Below are 7,906 nucleotides of genomic sequence, written 5' to 3' on the forward strand. Positions count from 1 at the left end.
ATTTGAAAAGCCATAAAATATGATGTGCTTGAGTAAAATGGGCTTCTGCAAATGCTAGGGTCGAGATTACGAAATGGGCCCGCACCTCTATGCTGAACAATATTACAAGTATCATGGTGTTTCTTAATCATTTTGCACCACATTTCAGCATTTTCACATTGTTTTATGCAATCATTTTGTTTCCAATTATGTAATGATAACATTTTTTCTCAATGTTTCTCTGAATAAATTGTGCTTTGATAAGCAGAATGCACTCCTAAATTACAGATAAGGGTCTTATTGTTTTAGAAACAATGCTTAATTTTGTTCCTTTTGTACACCATGTTGGGCTGAAAAACAGACACAAGCACATTCTCCAGGCTACATTTTCAAAAACATAACTCAAATAAATAAACTATACCTATACAATGTATCAGAGTTAAAAACCTATACACTGTAAAACATGCATCATTAATAGCACATAATAATACAAATGCCACTGATAAATGCTTTACAAATGGAAATTAACAGTAAGATATTATTTGAATGACATATATGTAATGATAACCAACATCTACAGTATAAAAGGCTAATAGCATATTAATAACAAAACCATAATCCTTACCACGTTATGAATTTACCCCTGACCCTAGGGTTATTTCCAGAAGGTAGTCTGTTTCATCTATAATACTCTATAAAATATCATCATTATCAGAGATGGGAGATTCAGCTGTATAGCTAAGATACAAAAAAACCCATAAATGATCTCAGCTTCTCAAAATATTACTCTTATGTTGCAGCCACTGCTGAGCAGTGCTGCAGTGAGGAGACAGGCTGAGACCCAAGCACAAGGCTCCCAGAAAGACATCACGATAGTGAGGCAACAACATGGAGCAGAGAGAGAAAGATGCAGGCAGCCTGGAAGTAAGGGGGTGAGAGATACAGTAACTGCGATATACAGTAGCTGGTCTGAAGAGAAAGGCAGGGGGACCAGCAGGAGAGGAGCTGCTTGGAGTGGTAGGCAGCAGTGTCACTGGAGAAAGTCCATCAGGGAGATACAAACAGCAGGGCCAGCTGGATAAGGCAGCAGAGATAGGGTTGCTGGAAGTGCTAGTGAGGGATTTCCAAGGGAGAGGCATGTCTGCTGGATTGGTGCTAGCTAACTGTAATGGAAATAAGTTATCTTTCAGAATTGAGTAAAGCAGTTGCCTTTGTCTGTAAAAGCTCAATATCGGAGTGCCTATTTACCAACCATTCAGTTTAACTAGATGATTGACTGCCTGATTGATGGACGGTTGGTCTCATTAAGTGGTGAACTGATCCCACTTGCACTGGGCTGGTGGAAGGCAAAAGCACTGGACCCCCCTGGCAATGGCGGGAAGTGAGATGCTTCCAGCTTGGGCATGACAATTACAGCAAAAATATCATTTTAAATCATGTTTGTTGTAGAAAAGCAGCATGTTCTGCTATACTGGAAAAACAACAACATTTTTTTCCTTTGGCACAGCCTAAATTAAAATATTTTTTGTTGATTTTTCAAAGTGAGGAGTGTACACTATTGAACACAACACTGTAAAGACCACAAACAAATCCGTAAGAAATTGATGTTTTGTAAAAAGTGGCTTTAATCCTAACACCTTTCACAAGCAATTACTTTGACATTACCTCATAATATCAACAGTAATAGTGCACCTGATAATGAATACATTGAAATTCTGTTATTCAAGGGATGTTAGATGTAGACTGTTTCTGTGATAAAAGCAAAAGCACCAAAGAAGAAAGAAAAGTCATTGAGAAAATGATAAAAGGAAAAACCTTTTATTTACCTTAATCATGTAATTTCTTCATTTTTGTCTTCACTGAGTCCACATCATCTTGACGTATTTGTAGACACTGAGGTATTTCTACATGGGATACATATTCTTCCAATTTGATACAGATTCTGGAATATTAAATTAAGATGTTAAGCATGTAAATAATAAAAAAGTCCCATATCTTAAGCATAAGTTAAGAATCTATTCAGATTTTTAAAATCTCCTTTAAAAAATAAAAACAAGATTTAGGGTTTGGAGATCATTTTTATTAATGGTAAATTTTGTTATACTCCTCAGAAACATTTTTGGCAGTTGACTAATTACCAGTAGTACTTATGAAACCCATGAGGGCCACTTGAAAAATTGTGAAAAACTAAACATAACCTCCTGTTACAGCATCAGCCAGAAGTGTATCACTTATACCACTGGATCTATAAACCACTTCTCAGATACAGAAAAAATAACTAAAGAAAAAAAATCTGCAAAGGGCTCTGTGGCAAAGCATTGCAAAGGGTACTACAGCAAAATAAAAAAAATTGATTGATTGAAGAATACTTTTCAAAAACTGTATGTTCCTTTGTGTTGTTCAGAACCAGGCTACCTTTCCAGACTGTGTGTGCATATTCACACATATACAATTGGTAGTGTTACATTTAGAATAAAACATATGTCAAGAGCAGTTCTTTCCGGGCCCTATGCGGACGACATGATCCGGAAGGTGAAGAAACAATAGGGAAAAATATCATGCAGGAGTGGGTCAGGAGACAGGGGGGCGTGTCCGAGGTGAGCAGGTGTCCAGGGGAAGTGAGTCCGGGGCAAACAATCCAAGCATAAATCCAAAAGTAAAATCCAATACGGGAGGCAGAGTCCAAGACCAGGGGATCCATCCAAAGTAATTAAAAACCAGAACCGGGTCGGGACCGGTGGGGCAGGGAATCAGGAACAGGAAACTAAAACCATAATGGAGCCAGACGCGGCAGGACCCCGGGCTCTCACGAAACGGGATTCAATGAGAAGCCTCGGGGTGACGCCTGCGTCTGGCTTTTAAGGTGGGGCGAGAACTAAAACAGGTGCAAGTAATGGGGCAGAACAAGGAAGGGCTGGAGCGCCCTTAAGAGGGGGAGTAGCGATCGTGACAACATAAAACAGATATACTGTATAATATGGGAAACTGTGAAGCTGCTTATAAACGAGACTTAGGTGCCTGTGCCTTTTTATTTTGATCCAAAATTAAAACAAAAACTGTTTAGTTATTATTTTTTTAAATATTGTGCTTTTTTATGTGTGTATTGTGCTTCTTAGATGGGAAGGAAAAGTACTCTCTTTTTTTGAGGTCATAAGTGGAAACTATGTATATGTGGATTTAAATCTGAAAAGAGAAGGCACAACGGGTGGTGGGAGTATGGAATATTCTTCTTTCATAAAATGGTTGGACCCTTTTAGTTAGTAACTACCAATTGAACTTAAGGGTCAAATGTTTTTTTTGCTTGTATCCTTTTTTATCTTCTTAAGTTCTTATGATGTTTCTTTCTGTTATTCACCATAGAGTGATCTTCTATTTCTTCCTTTGCAGCTTGTACACTGACACAGCTACCCACTATGACCTATTCTTTTCATAATGTCCTGGATTAAATGGGCACTGACACAGATATGTCATTATATAAAGTTCTCTTAGTTCAGCTATAATTCAGAGCCTTGTTATTGACAACAGGGAAAAAAACTGAAGTAAAAGATAATGATGGAGTTGGTGACTAGTGCATTAAGAAAAGAAATATACATGTGCAGTACAGACTAGAAGCAGATTTGTAAATGAAAAAAAATACAACACTGGGCTATAAGCCAGGTTTCTAGATTGGTGAGTGACTACACAGAGAATAAGGAGAAATTGTCTCCCAAAACATGATGTGACTGTTCAGGTACCCATATCTTTCTACTTTCAAACTCTTGTGAGGTGCATACCTGGAACGTGCTGTAGATATGATGCCAAGAAAAATTAAACAGTTTGTTTATTTAGAAAAAAATGTCAACAGAATACCTGGAATATTCAGTGCAGTTAATAAACCAACTGTCATGTTTGCCCTCGCTGTTGAGCTAGCATTGATGCGACAGCAAATTACATCACTGTCCAACCTGTCTCCCAGTGCTGTTTGCCAGAGAAACCAATTGACAAGAGATCCAGACTACCTGGAAACAATTTACAACCATGCTGGTTGTACGCTGACAGAACATGGAGATCTCTCATAGAGTTCCATCTTTGAGCACATTGAGTCTATAGTTCTTGTTTCCTACATGTTGCCATGCTTGGATTTCTGACCTCTGCTGTGTTTTGTACTTAATTCCCATATTTCCCCTTCACTTGTTTACTCTCTTTGTTTACCTGGCTTTGGACCCTGCTTGCTTTTACGTTTTTTCTTCTAAATTTGCCCTCGCTATGAACTGTGTATTACCAAGTTTCCTGGATCTGACCCTCTCTTCACCCTGGCTATGCCTCTTGGATTCCCCCTCTGAACTTTGGACTGTGTTTGTATCTCACCAGTGCCTTTGACCTCTGCCTACTCAACCACAATTTCAGACTGTACAGTGCTTATTTCCCCATTGTCCTCAATATAATAAATGAATCCTTGAGCATAGGTATCGTACCAATGGTCCTCCAAACTGCTGCTATTACCCCTATGCAAAAAAAGCCAAACATGGCTCTGGACAATCTGAACAATTTTCTCCCCATTTACAACTTGCCCTTTCCTGCAAAAAATCCAGAATGTGCTCTTATAATTCAGTTAAATAACCACCTCATTGCAAATCACTTTTTTAAACCCCTCCAATCTGAATACCAACAACTTCACAGCACAGAAACTGCCTTGGTCAAAGTCACTAATGATCTTCTAATGGCTTCTGATTCTGGTTCTCTTTTTATCCTCATTCTTCTTGATCTCAGTGCTGCTTTCAACACTGTTAACCATGATATCTTACTTTCTCATCTTGAGACTGTGTTTGAAGTTTCTGACACTGCTCTTCAATGGTTCAAGTCTTACCTCATTGATTGCTGTCACTCTGTCTCTCTTGGTGGATTTAGCTCTGGAATTGGACTTGTTTAGTCTGGTGTTCTTCAGGGCTACTGGTCTCCTTACTTTTCAGCATTTACATGTTTCCACTTGGTCAGCTTTTCAGCTGGGTGTGTCACATTACACAACTGACGGTAACGGGCGTGCTTGATTCTCTACAACTTGCTATAATTTTCTTACGATTATTTATATAAATCCTAGGAAATGTCGTGTAGTGTGACGTCGGCATTATGGTGTCTTTCTGGACTGTTAATAGACAGTTAATCATTTACCAGAACTTAATTAACTTCGGTAAACCAAGGTAAACTTTATGATTGCTTTGATCACTGAATCCGGATCCCTACATCTCAGCAAACATCCCCTTTGCTTTGAAGCTGGAAATGTTGACTAGCTAGGTACTGTATAACCCTTTGTTTCAAGATTCTTTTGAGACACATCCATTGTCACCTACAGCTGTAACAATGTATTTTCTAAATCATCAGGGGATTTTGTCAAATTTTGTTTATTTACATCTGTCACGGACGTCCAAAGGGACTAACCGTGGAGAGCAGGAGAGCGGATAAAGACCCATATGCATAGCGGCGGAACGGGAAAAAGGCTCGTGCTCGTTAGTGCAAAGAGTTCAGGAGTGCCGTATAGAAACCTATGCCCTCAGGTAGCGGACGTGGGGCGACCTGGTGCTAGGCGGGTCTCAGGACATCCGAACGTCAATGCTGAGCGAGGGCAGAGTGCAAGACCCGGAAATATATAGCCCAAGGGAAGGAGAGGGACCGGAAGGACAGCAGGCAGGAAACTAGGGACAGGACAGAGAAGGAGCGCCCTCTGGCTGCAGAGGGCGTGACAACATCATTCACATTATTTGAATGTTTTTATCACATTTATTAGTGTTTTATCAAATTTATTATACATTTTTATTACCTAATGTATAAAAATTGCAATGTTTCTATATTCTGTAAATCTCAATGAATTATTTACTGGAAAGTGAATGTAAAGTAAAACTTAGATGTTAATATGAGTGAAATCCCTACAGACAGCAGTGCAATGTAGATTTTCAAACTGCTTAGAACAAGCTTGGGAAGATTTTTTATCTCATTCACAGAATGTGCCAAATAATTTATACTTATATCACATAAACAACGCAGATATTTTAACATGACATTAAGAAACACTGCATTTTTGCAGTCAATGGAGCAAGACAATAATTTATATTGGAGAAATCTTAACTATATATTCTATTGTTCCTGCACTTTGTAAAAAACCCTCATTTTAAAATAATCAAATATTAATACCAAACCTCATTTAATATAATGTTTGCAGATTTGCATCACATTCAAATATCCTGTACTGAGTTGTGTCAATTTTTTGATCAACCTTACCAGGTAGAACCTTAAGTGCTACGTCAATACATTTTACTGTAAAACCTATTTGATCTATTTGTTCACTGAATAAATATGGTGGTATTAGAAATATTTTATTTATAAATATTATTAAAATACTTTCACCTACTAACTAATGAAGAATGAAATTTTCCTTTACCATTATAACACCTACAGTAATGCCTTAGAATTTGTTATATCATTACAGCCCTTACCTGTACTGATGTTTGTAAGGGAGCATACTGGGACATTTATTATAGCTGTCATACAATTGTTGCCCATGGCATATAATATTCAGAGGTGCATAGTAATAATACTCAAATTATTTTTAGTGACTCCTATATGTACTTCCTTCCCTATGTCTATAACTGCTTAAACATGAGCATTTCCACAGAAATAATACAAGGAGTCTTTTCTTAAATGAAGTTCAGGAGGGATAATGACAAAGATATTGTTCTCAGACTGTTACAATATGTCAGTCATTAGTAATGATTTGTGGCAATAGTTGGACTTAAAAAAATGTAGAAAATCCTTTTAATTCCTACAAGTAGAAAACCAAAACTCACTCAGCTGTTTTAAGTTCTAAACATTACGGACTTTAGCTATATACAGTATATACACTGTATAACTCTTGCGCATACCTTTTCTCACATTTTTTCACATTCATTCTGCCTCCACTCCATATCCACCTTTGCACTTGGTTATCTCATCTCTAGGATGCTACATCTTAACCAAGCAGGTTAAATCAGAACATATTATACTTTAAGACTCGATAAAAATTCCTAAAGTATCTGATTCTTGGATGTCGTTATTCCTTGTGAATTACTGTATACTATATGTGCTACAACATTCTCAAATAAAAGGCAGTTTATTATGGGAACAGCAGCAGATGTTTTACTGTAGTTATATAGAAGCATTTTCCGCAACAGTATTAGTTAATTAAAAAATGTCTATGTGCACCTTAGGATCTTATGTTGGCTATATTAATTTACATGAACTCAATAAAATAGGTATATATGAACTTGAAAGACAAATTTTGCAGTAATTAAAAAGGGAAATTCATATCATATTTAGAATTTCAGAAGCAAATGAGGGTGAAATTTGTAATCGTCCTTCACTGATCTCCCACTTGAAAGTAAAAGAGATTTATTAAGCTACATATGTTAAAATTGTACTTTAACTTTATATTTCATATGTGGTTAGATGCAATTTTATAGATAATTAGAAGTAGGGCATATGAAGCAGAACATATTGTGCTAAAAAGCAATTAAGGAAATGTGAATGCGATATTGAACTGCAAATGAAAATATGGATCACTTGCTGATAATTTGTCTTTCATAACAATGCAAATGACATAATTTTGTGATTAACTGCTTTTTAGTTACGTTTGTGATGCCTCGAGTTTTGACAAAATACCTTATTGCCATAGTTACAGTTGGTGGTATAACAGACAAGATTAAGTTAGGTGAAGTCACATTAGCTCACTGCCATAAATATGTCCTACTTGTTTTACTAAGAAAGGTGAGCCTGATTTAGAGGGCATGACAGCTGGCAGAAAACATTTAGTCTTATTTCCTCTTGCTCCAGGGAGTAAGATGACTCTAATTTCAAATCAATCCCATTTGTTCCATTCATTCAAACAGTGAACTGATATAAAAGGATATTGTTCTCAGGC

The 7,906-nt window shown here is 37.1% G+C and overlaps 1 protein-coding gene across 1 annotated transcript in view; it reads right to left on the reverse strand.

The window, feature by feature from the left end:
* Positions 1-1,921, reverse strand: part of sntg1 (syntrophin, gamma 1) — a 75,765-nt gene extending 73,844 nt beyond the window's left edge. The window contains exon 1 of the mRNA XM_088918394.1: positions 1,806-1,921. The gene's annotated coding sequence lies outside the window, so the exon portion shown is untranslated. The remainder of the gene's footprint in view (positions 1-1,805) is intronic.
* Between the last annotated feature and the right edge of the window lie 5,985 nt (positions 1,922-7,906).

The sequence above is a fragment of the Atractosteus spatula genome, chromosome 6 (genome assembly GCF_055471065.1).
Source record: "Atractosteus spatula isolate fAtrSpa1 chromosome 6, fAtrSpa1.hap1, whole genome shotgun sequence".
In the NCBI taxonomy this organism is placed as follows: domain Eukaryota; kingdom Metazoa; phylum Chordata; class Actinopteri; order Semionotiformes; family Lepisosteidae; genus Atractosteus; species Atractosteus spatula.